The sequence below is a fragment of the Rutidosis leptorrhynchoides genome, chromosome 7, assembly GCF_046630445.1.
Source record: "Rutidosis leptorrhynchoides isolate AG116_Rl617_1_P2 chromosome 7, CSIRO_AGI_Rlap_v1, whole genome shotgun sequence".
NCBI lineage: Eukaryota > Viridiplantae > Streptophyta > Magnoliopsida > Asterales > Asteraceae > Rutidosis > Rutidosis leptorrhynchoides.
In genome coordinates this window covers 230104202-230120032 of record NC_092339.1, presented here as the reverse complement: position 1 = coordinate 230120032, position 15831 = coordinate 230104202, and the positions used below count along the sequence as shown (strand labels likewise).

The 15831-nt window shown below is 33.6% G+C and overlaps 1 pseudogene; it reads right to left on the bottom strand.

Moving 5' to 3' along the window:
* The window catches only part of LOC139856857 (palmitoyl-acyl carrier protein thioesterase, chloroplastic-like), a 36015-nt pseudogene extending 20889 nt beyond the window's left edge, over nucleotides 1–15126 (bottom strand).
* Nucleotides 15127–15831: the final 705 nt, after the last annotated feature.

The window sequence follows — 15831 nt, the reverse complement described above, 5'->3', positions numbered from 1 at the left end:
GATGGGGTTTGTCAGGCCCAATAGATCTATCTTTAGGATTCGCGCCTACCGTACATAGACAAGTAGTTTAATGTTACCAAGCTAAGGGTATATTTCTGGTTTAAACCCACGTAGAATTAGTTTTAGTACTTGTGATTATTTCGTAAAACATTTATAAAAACAGCGCATGTATTCTCAGTCCCAAAAATATATATAAAAGGGAGCAAATGAAACTCACAATACTGTATTTCGTAGTAAAAATACATATAACGTCATTTAATAAGTGCAAGGTTGGCCTCGGATTCACGAACGTATCAATATTGAGATTCAATATTGCAGGAAAGTACGTAGACGCAACGGAGATGATAAACACTAGATTGACCTCACGAGCATACCCATGAACCATACCCATCACCTCCATAGCTATAACCCATAATTTTCTTAGCTTCGACTCATTCAAAAAAACTATTTTGAAATCACTCGGACAGCACTCCGTCGTAATATTTTGTGTATACTAATAATATCTTGAAATAATACAGAGCAAATATATATAAAATCAATTGAGAGAGTTTAGATAAATATATTTTCAAGTTTCTATGAAATAATGAAACCTATTGAATTCTATTTATAATAGATTTTTGAATTAAAAAAAATGAATTATTAAAGTATGAATTATTAAAGTGAATTATTAAAGTATGAATTATTAAAGTGAATTATTAAAGTATGAATTATTAAAGTATGAATTATTAAAGTGAATTATTAAAGTATGAATTATTAAAGTGAATTATTAAAGTTAAAGTAAAGTAAAAGTAAAGTAAAGGTAAAGTTAAAGTATAGTAAAAGTATAAAAAACTATGTATGTATAATACGCGTATAAATATATATAATATTAATTTAAATCGTTATATATATTTAATGAAATAAAATATAAATATCGTTATATTTATTATACTGGTTAAGTAATGAGTTGTCAAAAGTGATTCTAGATATCTATAAAAGTTATATACGTTTTAATAATAAAGTTCTTTTTAAACTGAAAACGTCTTTGTACGTTTGAAAATAGATTAATAGAATATTATGGAAACCAATTCTCCACTAACTTTTGTCTAACTTTCTTAAATGACACTTTTTGTTTTTATTTATAAATAGCTTTACAAATTATGCTGAATATCGTTAAGAGGAATAGATTTTCTCAAATCATAGTGGACCTCTCAATAGAGACTTGTAATCATAATTCAATCTTTCTGATAATTCAATTATTTAATATATTTTTTTTTCTTCGAAAATTATATTGAAACAAATACGTTCGTGTAAAGTATTATACATTTAATACTTTATTAATATTCTCAAGTTATAATATATATATATATATACACATACATATACATATCTATTTATATATAACGGTTCCTGAATCGTCGGAATTTGGTCGAGGTTATAATGAATGTATGAACACAGTTTAAAATTCTTGAGATTTAACTTAACAAACTTTGCTTATCGTGTCGGAATAATATAAAGATTAAAGTTTAAATTTGGTCGGAAATTTCCGGGTCGTCACAGTACCTACCCGTTAAGGAAATTTCGTCCCCGAAATTTGATAGAGGTCGTCATGACTAACAATGAGAATGTTATTATAACGATTATAGAGTTTTATCATGTTCAAGAAGAATGGATAAAATAATTCGATTACTCGAAGCGTGTGAGTGAAGTTATCGTAAATGAATGAAATAAGATAATAGTGACTCGTCGTATCTTTTGACGTCATCACGATTGATCTCCGAAAAGAAAATCTTTGTAATCTATATTGGATTTGATTATTCGGCGATTAAGGAAATTATGATCCTCTTCGAATTAATGCGATAATCCATTTTGATTTCTCTGTCGGATATTTCACTATAAATCCACCTCATTTGTTTTCTTACAACTCACACCTTCTCAACTCATATTTTAAAGTATTTGTCAATATGTTTCATCCAGTGCTGATTCTTGATATACTCCTCACTTTCATATCTGTCGCTCTTCTTTTTCATCTGCCTCCGGAAGAATCTATTTACTTCTATTATACTCTTGGTTTTATAGTGTTTTTAGTTCTCTCGTGTCTTTATATTGCTATATGCATTGATATATACGGTTTATGATTTCTGGGTTGTTGTTGGGTTTTATATCTTCCCTTATATTTCAAAGTCCTTGCTTCTTCTATAATCATTGTCATCCACAGTTAATGCTCTCTTCTATTTGCTATGATTTATACTCCCATTTCTAGTTCGGAGCTTTGTCCTTTCGTTTCTTCTTCTTGCGATTAAGCACCGCTTGTAATGGTCCAGAATTCGCAGATATAAATTTCGGAATGAACATTGTTAATGTTCTAGGAAGGAAATTGTAATGACACAATCTTGACTTGTCAAATTACCAGAATACCTCGGAAAAGGCCGAATCATCAAGAAATATTTTCTTGATATTTAGAGATCAAAGAGAATACAAGAGTCGTGTAACATAGCACATGATGACGTTATGATCTGTGAATCATCATGTTCCATTTAGAAACTCAGCATGAATTACTGTAATATAATCACATTAATCAAGTGTCATTATATTATACTAACTCATGCTTCAGCTCCCAACACTTCTTCAAGAATATTCCTATTTTAAACTCGAATGTTTCAGAATTTAGAAACTAAAATAGTTTCTTTTATGATATAATACAGATAGCGCGAAGAGGTAAATGATTTCAGATAAGAATAATTATAAAAATATCTTCAGAAGTATGGATGATATTTATAATGAAAAATACGATGATATCTTAGATTGTCTAATATCAGAGGATGATGAAGGATATTGTCCGCAGGGGTTTAGAGTCAGGAGCAAGGTATTCGTTAATGACTTCAGCAAGTACTGAATCATTTGGATTCTTTGAAGGCAGGTTCAGCCTTTGTGATTTGTTCACAGCCTCCTTCATACTTTGCTCAATCCGTTTTCCAGTTCCAAAGCTTCTCTTTTTCTGAGCTTTGCCAATATACTATCCTTTATCATCCAACTTTTTACTATTAAGGTCGTTTACAGTTTTTGCTGCTTCATCAGCATTTTTCAAAATTTCGAGAACTGGTTCGCAGTTTAGGGTGTTTTTCAAAAATTTCTCATTCAAAGAATGTAAGTCTTGGAGGTAGACGTTGTGTGTATATGTAATTGTTGATGTAGACATGCTGCGAGGTTTCAAAATACTGATTGCTGATTGTCAATAATTGGTATGGCAATTCTTGTTATAAGGTACGAATGAGTATATGATAGGGTTTCGATAATTATAATGATTTTTTTTTTTTTGGAAAGTCAAAGATCAATGAAGTTGTTGGTAAGTTTATTGCTAATGTGGTGAATATAAACGATTCCCCGGTAACGTTGGCGAAAGGGCAACGTATCTATCGAGGTTATAATAAGACTGTTTTGATTGAGAAGTCGAAGATGACTTGCTGGAGCTGTGACAAAACTGTCTATTTTGAAACGGAATTGAAAAGTTATTTTAGCTAGTAAATGCCAAAGGGTCTAACACGGATACGTGTCGAACTATGACTTGGGTTTTGAGAGTTTTTCAGGTGTATAACTGTGGGTAACATGTGGTTGGATCATCATCTCGATTGTTCCTTAGTTGAAGTGTCTTCAGGAATTTCGAAGGGTTTGAGCACATATTGTAATCGTTAATACATATGATGTTCTAACACAGTTTTGAAGTCAAAGTATAGCTTTGAAAGATATAGGAATCTAAGAGTGATGATACTGATTATATTTCGAATTGAATTATGCGATTTCAAAATCAGAATATGTAATTGAATTTGAATGAGTATGATTGTTTTAATTTATATGAAAGAATGGATATTGTTGTGAAAGTAGGGAGTATAGTTGATGATTGCTGAATCAGTTTCGAAAAATGTAATATATTAATTGTGAATTTATATATCTCTCGGGTATTACCTACCTGTTAAAAAAAATTTCACAATTAATATTTTGTACAAAAGAAGTTTATTACAGTCTTTATGAAAATATATGTGTATATTTTCTTTAGATGTAATATAGATTTAATGAGTTAATATTAAATTAAACTCATTTGTTTTATGGTTGGAACTAGAATTGAGTAATCCCTAAAACTTTATAAATTGCATAAGTATTTCTTCAATAATATTGAAATTATGAATCATTACTTTGTTATTTGTTGGTTTTCGTGAAATTCTTGTGAACTTCGCAAGGTACGAATGATGTTATTTGAAAAGTTTCGAGTACATCGATGATGAAAGTGTAAAATCAAACATATATTCGAATAATACACTTGATTTATTATGAATTGGATTTTTTATTAAATTGAGACAGAGATTGTAATTAACGATGGTTAAGTTGCGGACGAAGGACGTACATCATTGCATATTTGTAATATGAATTAACTGAGTAGTTAAGATTCACACATAATAGCTTAGTACGGGAAGATTTATTATGGTTTAAAAATTTATACATATAAATCTTTCGATTGGAAATGAGTTAATACTTCATAACTCGTTGATACAATATATTTGTTGTTGATTCGTAATGATGTCCACAATGATTCTTAAACTGACAGAGTTTGTGATGTTACAGGTGCTGTTAATTCTGACGATACTGACGGCACTGACTGTGTTGATGATGCTACGGTCCTGTTGATGCTGTTGGTAAAACAATTCTAACTTGTAAATCGTACACCATTTTCGATCAAAGTTTCTACTCTACCATCTCCGTTCACTCATCCGATTTACGGTCAGAATTAAATAATCTCTAAGATTTTGGAGATTACATAACTGCCGCAGAGATATCTCTTCAATGAAGTTTATGAATTAATACTTCATCATTTGTTGTTGTTGATATTCCTAGATATTTACAGGGCGTATGACGTTGATGTTTGAGATACATATTGTGATGTTGCGGTGTGAGATGTGGATGTTGTTGTTGGTGGTGGTGATGGTACTGTTGGTGTTGCTGATGGTGGTACTGTTTATGCTGCTGCTGCTGCTGGTGTTTGTAACCTTTGCACCATATTCTCCAAAGCCACTACCCGAGCGCGAAGCTCGTTGACTTCTTCTATTACACCGGGGTGTTTGTCGGTTCGGACGAGCGGATAAATAAAATCTAGAATTTGGTGTAGTATGTAATCATGACGAGATACTCTAGAAATAAGAGAGAAAATGGTGTTTCGGATAAGTTCGCCGGTAAGTGCTTCAGGTTCTTCGCCAAGAGGGCAATGTGGTGGATGGAAGGGATCACCTTCTTCTTGTCTCCAATGATTAAGGAGGCTACGAACCCATCCACAATTCATCCAGAATAGATGATGACTAATTGGTTGATCCATTCCGGTCACACTGCTTTCGGAACTTGAGTGGGATTCCATTTCGGAATCCGAGGGACTTGAACTAATGACGAATTCCATTTCGTACAATTGAATAAAGAATTTTTAAATATGAAATGATTTTCCGGCTATCGGGTGGTATTATAATTATATAGAGCAAAAGGTTTCGTAGATTACGGAGGAATTTACGGAATATGTCAGGCAAAGTTTACAGTAACAGATACTCTAAGATATGAATTAGCAGATACGCTAAGATATGAATTTTGTCTATACACTATTCATGCAATCAATGCAATAAGATGTCTAGACTCAGAATGATAAGCAGGTAATTTCCGACAAGAATGATGAGCAAAACTTTTGAAATGCAGACACGGTCAAAGTCCAGACTCACTAAGCATCCTAACGACTATCAGTTAGACACACTAATGCAGACCTGGTTCGCTAAGACCACCGCTCTGATACCAACTGAAAGGACCCGTTCATATACATTATAAACGATTCACAATAGTTGATTACATCGCGAGGTATTTGACCTCTATATGATACATTTTACAAACATTGCATTCGTTTTTAAAAGACAAACTTTCTTTACAACGAAAGTTGACGGCATACACACCATTTCATAATACATCCAACTATAATTGGCTTAATAATAATCTTGATGAACTCAATGACTCGAATGCAACGTCTTTCAAAATATGCCATAAATGACTCCAAGTAATATCCTTAAAATGAGCTAATGCACATCGGAAGATTTCTTTAATACCTGAGAATAAACATGCTTTAAAGTGTCAACCAAAAGGTTAGTGAGTTCATAGGTTTATCATAACAATCATTTCAATATATTAATAGACCACAAGATTTCCGTTTATAAATATATGTACACTCGCAAGTGTATAAAAGTATTCTATAAGTTGTAGGCACCCGGTAACAAGCCTTAACGTTCATGTTTTACCCTCTGAAGTACACCAGATCAGGTGTGTTTAAAATAACCTCGAAGTACTAAAGCATCCCATAGTCAGGATGGGGTTTGTCAGGCCCAATAGATCTATCTTTAGGATTCGCGCCTACCGTACATAGACAAGTAGTTTAACGTTACCAAGCTAAGGGTATATTTCTGGTTTAAACCCACGTAGAATTAGTTTTAGTACTTGTGCCTATTTCGTAAAACATTTATAAAAACAGCGCATGTATTCTCAGTCCCAAAAATATATATAAAAGTGAGCAAATGAAACTCACAATACTGTATTTCGTAGTAAAAATACATATAACGTCATTTAATAAGTGCAAGGTTGGCCTCGGATTCACGAACATATCAATATTGAGATTCAATATTGCAGGAAAGTACGTAGACGCAACGGAGATGATAAACACTAGATTGACCTCACGAGCATACCCATGAACCATACCCATCACCTCCATAGCTATAACCCATAATTTCCTTAGCTTCGACTCATTCAAAAAAACTATTTTGAAATCACTCGGAGAGCACTCGGTCGTAATATTTTGTGTATACTAATAATATCTTGAAATAATACAGAGCAAATATATATATAAATCAATTGAGAGAGTTTAGAGAAATATATTTTCAAGTTTTTATGAAATAATGAAACCTATTGAATTCTATTTATAATAGATTTTTGAATTAAAAAAATGAATTATTAAAGTATGAATTATTAAAGTGAATTATTAAAGTATGAATTATTAAAGTGAATTATTAAAGTTAAAGTAAAGTAAAAGTAAAGTAAAGGTAAAGTTAAAGTATAGTAAAAGTATAAAAAAACTATGTATGTATAATACGCGTATAAATATATATAATATTAATTTAAATCGTTATATATATTTAATGAAATAAAATATAAATATCGTTATATTTATTATACTGGTTAAGTAATGAGTTGTCAAAAGTGATTCTAGATATCTATAAAAGTTATATACGTTTTAATAATAAAGTTCTTTTTAAACTGAAAACTTCTTTGTACGTTTGAAAATAGATTAATAGAATATTATGGAAACCAATTCTCCACTAACTTTTGTCTAACTTTCGTAAATGAAACGTTTTGTTTTTATTTATAAATAACTTTACAAATTATGCTGAATATCGTTAAGAGGAATAGATTTTCTCAAATCATAGTGGACCTCTCAATAGAGACTTGTAATCATAATTCAATGTTTCTGATAATTCAATCATTTAATATATTTTTTTTTCGTCGAAAATCATATTGAAACAAATACGTTTGTGTAAAGTATTATACGTTTAATACTTTATTAATATTCTCAAGTTATAATATATATATACATACATATACATATCTATTTATATATAACGGTTCGTGAATCGTCGGAATTTGGTCGAGGTTATAATGAATGTATGAACACAGTTTAAAATTCTTGAGATTTAACTTAACAAACTTTGCTTATCGTGTCGGAATAATATAAAGATTAAAGTTTAAATTTGGTCAGAAATTTTCGGGTCGTCACATAGTCATTCTCACCATAGACCAAGAACATCTCTTTAGTCCTCCTAAGATACTTTAGAATGTTCTTGACTGCTATCCAATGAGCTTCACCAGGATTGGCCTGATAACGACTAGTCATGCTTAGTGCATACGACACGTCAGGCCTAGTGCAAATCATCGCATACATGATCGATCCTATAGCTGAAGCATATGGAGTCCGACTCATGGTAGCTGATTCCAAGTCAGAATTAGGACATTGAGACTTGCTCAATATCATTCCAGGGTTCATAGGAATGCACCCTTTCTTGGAGTTATGCATACCGAATTTCTTCAGTATCTTATCTATATATGTACTTTGGTTTAGCCCAATTAATCTCCTTGACCTATCTCGATAGATCTTTGTTCCCAAAATATATGATGTATCTCCTATGTCTTTCATGGAGAAACATTTCCCTAGCCAAGCTCTGACATCTTTCAATGTCAGGATATCGTTTCCCATAAGTAATATGTCATCGACATATAGTACAAGGAAGACTACAACACTTACACTAGACCTAACATAGACACATGGCTCATCTTCGCCTCTAATAAAACTAAATTCTTTGATTTTCTCATTAAAGCAAAGATTCCAGCTACGAGAAGCTTGTTTAAGTCCATAAATGGACTTTTGAAGCTTGCACACACTATTAGGATACTTAGGATGTACATAACCCTCAGGTTGTGTCATAAACACATCCTCTGTTAGCTTACCAGTAAGGAAAGCTGTTTTTACATCCATTTGCCATATCTCATAGTCATAAAATGCAGCTATGGCAAGAAGTATTCTAATGGATTTCAACATAGCTACTGGTGAAAAAGTTTCATTATAGTCTACACCATATTGTTGCGTGTAACCCTTAGCCACCAGTCTGGCTTTGAATGTGTGTACATTTCCATCCATATCTGTCTTCTTCTTGAAGACCCACTTACACCCAATGGTTTTACTACCTGGTATACGATTAATCAAGGTCCAGACTTGATTATCATGCATTGATTGGATCTCGTTGTCCATAGCCTCCTTCCATTTGGCAGACTCGGGGCCTGTCATTGCTTCCTGATAGGTAATAGGTTCATCAGAATCTATATTTTTGTCATCACCCTCAAATATGTGTAAACTATATTTCTTTGATGTTCGGCGCACTCTATCAGATCTACGTATGGGTGGTGGTTGTAGGTTAGTTTCTCTTTCAACTACAGGCTCGTTGACCTCTTGAGGAGAATCAGTTCCAATATCGGTTTCCATGTCGGTTGATTCTTGAATTTCTTCAAGGTCAATTTTGCTCCCACTGGTTCCTTTTGATATGAGATCCTTTTCAAGGAAGACTCCCCTTCGGGACACAAAGACTTTGTTCTCAGTAGAGTTGTAAAACAAATATCTAAAAGAATCAGTCGGGTAACCAACAAATAAACACTTTTCGGATCTGGGTTCAAGTTTATCTTGAGCTTCACTACGAACGTAAGCCTCACAACCCCAGATTCTTATATATGAGAGAGATACAGTTTTACCATGCCATATCTCATAAAGTGTTTTAGAAACTTTCTTGGTTGGGATGAGGTTAAGGATCCTTGCGGCAGTTTGTAGGGCATAACTCCAAAAACTGATTGGAAGCTTTGTGCGGCTCATCATGGATCGAACCATATCAAGTAATGTTCGATTCCTCCTTTCAGCCACACCATTATGTTGTGGTGTTCTAGGAGGAGCTAATTGTGAGATTATCTCACAACCCCGTAGATGATCACAAAATTCATCATTAAGATATTCACCACCTCTATCAGATCTGAGAATCTTAATTCTTTTGTTCAGTTGATTTTCTACTTCATTTTGGTATGCCTTGAACACTCCCAAAGTTTCAGACTTTTATTTAATTAAATAAACATAACCATATCTACTGAAGTCATCAGTAAATGTAACGAAGTATCGTTCCTGGTGTCTAGTAAGCGATCTGAATGGACCGCACACATCAGTGTGTACCAACTCCAACAGATCCTTACCCTTTTCACAGTATCCTGTGAAAGGTGTTTTTGTCATTTTTCCTAACAAGCAAGATTCACATTCTTCATATGATGTAACATCAAATGACTCTAAAATTCCATCTGACTGGAGTTTTGTTATGCGTTTCTTGTTTATATGGCCTAAACGACAATGCGTCAATGCCATAGATACGTTTTATCCAAACCATCTTTGGATGAATCAACATTATAGATTGAACTATCATTTAGCTTTATTGTTGTTTCTAAGATACCTCTACGAGGACTAGCTTTGAAATAAAATATTTCATTCTTGTAAACAAGTATTGATCCATTATCAAAACTAAAATCAAAACCATCATTAAATAAAACATCAAATGATATAATGTTTCTTACCATTTCGGCACTGTAGCAAACATTAGACAAAATAATACATAGACCAGAATCAAAAGTGAGCTTATATTCTCCAATCATATCAACAGAGGCAACGTTCTTATTCTCCATGATTAGATTGAGCTCTCCGATCTTCAGCTTCCTACTTCTTGTGAGTCCCTGCACATTTGTACAAATGTGAGTACCATATCCTGTGTCCAATACCCAGTAATTAGAAATAGTAGTATTGTTTAGTTCAATCATGAACAAACCTGAAGGTACGACGACTCCCTTAGCCCGTAGTTCATTAAGTTCCTTCAAGTACTTCGTACAATTGCGCCACCAATGTCCTTTATCCCCACAATGAAAGCATATTGCTTCTTCATGAGACTTGGTTTGCGGTATCTTTGAAGTAGAAGAGTTAGCAATGCCCTTAGGTTTAGGTTTGAAGTTGGACGTGCCAACCTTACCCTTGCCCTTGTTCTTGCCCTTTGTTTTGTTTTTCTTCTTCTTGATCCTACCTTCACGAATGGCTAGGACGGTAGTTGCAGGTTTAGCTTTGGCCATGTTAACCTCAGCGGTTTTCAACATGCCATGGAGCACCATGATTGGTTTCTCTATATTGTTAATATTATAGTTCATAATGAATCCTTCATATGCACTAGTCAGTAGGGATGGCAATGGGCAAGAAAAAACCCGTGAACCGCGGGTACCCGATCCGCGATGGGCAGGTAAAATCATTAAACCTTACTCGCTGGCACGGGTACGGGTGAAAATTTATACCCGCTGACGGGTCGCGGGCAGATCGCGGGTATATACTACCCGTCGCGGGTAAAACCCGACCCGTGAATACATGAGACTTTTCTTAATTTACCCATGAATTAATACGTACAATTATTAAATTTAAAAGATATTTTACTGGTATTTGAATGATGATTAAAAATATAATATTAAATAAAAATAAAAAACTTAATTTTGACGTCATTATACATATAGCTTGAACATATCGTTTTATAATTAATAAAATTATTTGGATTTTCTTATTAGAAGTTATATATTATTATTACCCGCGGGGTACCCGCGGGTCATGGGTATCCGCGGGTCACGGGCATGGGTGAAAAGTTTTTATCCGTGGGCGGGTAATGGGTCTCAATGTGCAAAAAAGAAACCCGATGGGCGGGTCGCGGGTTTATAGAACCCGTGCCCGTTACCCGCGGGCGCCATCCCTACTAGTCAGCGAGTTCAGGATAAAATCCGTTGCAAGCTCCTAACTTATGGAAAAACCAAGCGCTCCAGTCGGTCTATGTACCCTTTCATTTGTAGTACATGGACACTAACGCTACTTTCCGTTGCCATTTTACAAGATACGAGAGCTTTCACGGTGTCAAACCTTTCTTACTTTGCTTGTTGTTAGAACATGTCCTTGAGTTGGTTAAGCATGTCATACGACCCTAAGCTCTCCATGCCCTTTTGGAGCTCCGGAGACATGGTCGCCAACATCAACCATGCTATCTTATTAGACTCGAAACGACGTTTTTCAAACTCGTCCCTAGCCGCTTGAGTAGCTCTCGATCCGGGTTCTGCCGGTAAGGGTTCCTAAATTGCCCTGATCTTTCCTTCCATCCTAAGAGCAATTCTTAGGTTGCGAAGCCAGTCCATGTAGTTCAAGCCCGTAAGCTTGTCCTTTTCGAGGAGCTCTTTAAGGCAGAAATTAGTGATTGATGACGGAGTAGGATTTGTGTTTGTTGCAGACATCTATCATATTTTTAAAGTAAGTTGTATTAGTTAGTTTGATATGTTTAATCCTTGTTAAGATAATTACCCAAGTGTGTTCAATATTCAAACAAATATAATTAACAAGGCTAAGATCCATATTTCACTTATGGTAACGACGGGTTTACCGCGGATCGCCAATCATAAGCTATTTAGGTAGTTAACTATATTCCCAATTTCATCCATTATGAAATTCTTAGGTTCTGCGGGATTTAGTGATAATCAATTATTTCACTTGGCATGTTTAATCCCTTCTACGCTAATCCTTCCTCGTGGCGGGTTTGCCGCGAACCACGATTTCAGATTGTAAACCGTCCGTGATAGATACACGTGAAATTTGGCCCAAGACTCTCGGGTATCGCGAAATTCACCTCACCCTTCCCAACACCCAATTAAAGTCCGGCCCAAGACTCTCGGGTATCGCGAACTCTAACAAGTAGAAGGTTCGGATGTGTGTACTACTCAATGGGTAGCGTAAAGTTTACATTTAAAATGGGGTTTTGTTTTCTGTTAGCAAAAGTAGTTTATTCCATTTTAAAACATTTACTAATTATGTATTGCGTGTTGCGTTTGTTAGACTAATTTTAACCAAACCATTTTAAGTGATTATTGTCTTTTGTTTCTATACTAATTTTCTAGCTAGCATGACATAGACAAATAAGAACACAATAATAATCATGACACGCAATTATCGGTAGTATGCCTCTAATCCTATGCGTTTTTCGGTGAGCCAACACACGAAAAAACGGGGTCAACTAGGGACAAAACCATGTGTGAGAATCGGCTCCCACTAAAACCACCATCTCCATTAAATGCTCGGAAAGGACGCCTTGTGAACATCATCTTCGTGATTCCAATCTTGGTTGTATTATTTTACAAAATAACTATTTTATTTTCTATACTACTACAAATACAATATGAAAAAGAACTACGACATGCAAGTCGTTTAATAATTATTACATTCATCCCGAATAAATAAGAAAGACGACATGCAAGTCGTTTAATAAATTATTACATTCATCCCGAATAAATAATAAATTAAATCACACAACCAAACATTCACACAAGGGTCTTATAGAGGCAAATACTACCGATTTCATACAATAATCATATATATTACAAATGGAGTGCCAAACATCCATATTATGAAACATGTTTCGGTAAGGATTGATTTAAATAACACTTAATGGCACATAACAAATATCAATCCTTCTTTACATAACTTATGTATGTAAACCCACTTCATATTTTGTAAGTATGGTTTTCATGTCAAAACTATCCAAAAAAACATATTAAGTGAATTAAAACATGTTGGAGATTTATCCACTTTAACAAAGAATAAAGTCTAAAATTAACAATTTTAATTTTCTCATTTCATATAAAACATGAATATAATTTATGTACTTTATTTTCCTAAATTTTGAATCTCTTTTAGTCAACATGCAAGTTACCTTATCAAATTTTCGGATTTTGGCAGATTCATACATGCAACTTCATATGGTCATATCTTACTCATTTCTAGTCCGTTTTCGATGTTTGTTTTTTTCAAATTTAAGTTCTTTCAGTTAGCTTTCAAATGCAATTGGTCTCATACAATAATATTGAGTTTAAAGCCCCATAACACTCCATCAAAGATGGACTGTCCAAGCTGAAAAAATATTTCTTAAATGAAAAAAAATGAGTTTAACCCATTTTACATTTTGCCAAAATCTAAGATTCAAATTAGTATTTTGGAAACATAAAACATAAATCATGATACTTGTTTTGCATGTTTGTTATGCATGATCATCTCCAAGAATCATGCACAACACATCCATCAAAACTAAATATCATAAGAAAAGTTTGCTAAAACTTGTACAAGATGGCTCGGATACCATTGTTGGAGTATGATACAAATACAAAGCGAGCGGAAGCATTTTTAAAACTTTACAAAATCATACTTTTACACGGATCATTGTACAAAACTTTAGTAAACAAAACAAATTAATGAAACCGAACAAGAAGAGGTTAGATTACAACCTTTGTAGCCTTCTGAAGATCGAATTTGATAACCCAAAGAAGGATTCCTCTAAACGGTAGACACCCAAAGTTCCAACCTTGCTTCGATCTATACCTTTTACTTAACGGATCTTTTCTTCTTTCTTATTTCCACCAAAACCGAACCCAATTATATATTTCAAGTATTTTGGTTACTTGAAAATGAGAAAGAGAAAAATAGCAATTTTGTATGTGTGTTTTGTATCTTTAACATGACATCTCCAATACCAAGACTTGGTATTATATATTACATAATTGATACAATAATACATCTAGTACAAATATAATAAATAAAGATTTGAAAAGATTTGCAAAATCAAATCTTTATATAAAATAAGATTTACAAAATCAAATCATATTTTATAAATCAAATGAAATCTTATATCTTATATAAAATATGATTTGCAAAATCTAATCAAATCTCTACATATTTAGATTTTTAAGTATATGTATACAAATAAAAAAAACTTACTTAATTTATTAAACCATTAACTAATGATTAATAAATTAATTTCCGATTAGAAGGTATATCAAACAATTTACGATTGGCCTTTGTGTGTGACCGAATAGGATAAATGGACTTTTATTATTTAATATCATGGGCATATCTTCGGAATATATGTACCACGGTCAAACCACGGTCGGACCGTAGCCAACCCGAGAACATATTTCCAACACATACATGATTCAACGCGGTTTCCTGCACGTTTTTTCTATTACATGTAAGTTTCAAAACTATCCATATATATTCCACAATGTAGTTGCTAAATCTTACTTCCCATAAGTTAACACAAAATAAACCTGGAGAAGATTTAGAAGACTTTGGGGAGTTGCGGTTTTATCAGTTCCAACTTCATAAGAGCGTACAACGACTATTTGTCTGTACCTGACCCCATTCAATATTATTAGCCCTTGTCGAAAAGGGTCCACAAATTGCTTTTGAGTTGGGATCATGGTTCGACTTTCAACAAGCGTCTTCCAATTTACACCTGCCACCGAGGCAACAGTCATGGTGATCCGGCTCATTTTCCTTCTAACGAACATTCCATTGATCTTTAAACCACCTATGATACACCAGTCGTCACAGTTTAACGAGCTCGTTTTGTAGCAGGGTACATAAGACATAAAACAAGTGGTCATTTTTTTATGAAGATCAGAATAGTAAGAATTTGGAGTATGAAACTTCAGCTGGAACCAACAAATTTGGAAAGTAGAACAGGGTGTTGTATGGTTCTTATAGTAATTGTTTTGTTTGTACGATTAAAACAAGAGAAGAATTTATGGTTTGCAGACAAAAAAATGAATGAAAACTTTGTTATGAACATGAGTTGTTAACTTCATTGGTGGTTTGAATTATGGATGTGATAATTAAACAATTAATTGTAGTATCCATCGATAGTTAAGGATACAAACAGATTTTGGTTCTTGATTGTTTATGTCTTTGTGGGGCACCAATTTCTTTTGCATCAGATTATTATTATCTATCACATTAGTAATCATTTTCTTTGTTGGATTTCGATAAACATATCAAGGGTGAAAACCGCAAATATGTAAACATCTAACCGTCTTCAATTCGTTAACTATTTATCGTTTTTTTTTTTTTTCTTAAAAGCAAGACTCCGTAATGTAGCCAGTAAGGGTCGAATCTCACTATCATTTTATTCGAACATCTAACCATTAGGCAACCTTAAAAATTTTATAGTTAAAATAATTTTAACCTCAACTTGTGGGCATAGCCCAACGGTTCCCCCATGTATCATGGTATAGAGAGAGATCATGGGTTCGATCCTTAGAGATGACATGATTTTCTTTAAACCAATAGACCACCAATAATGGTGAACCACG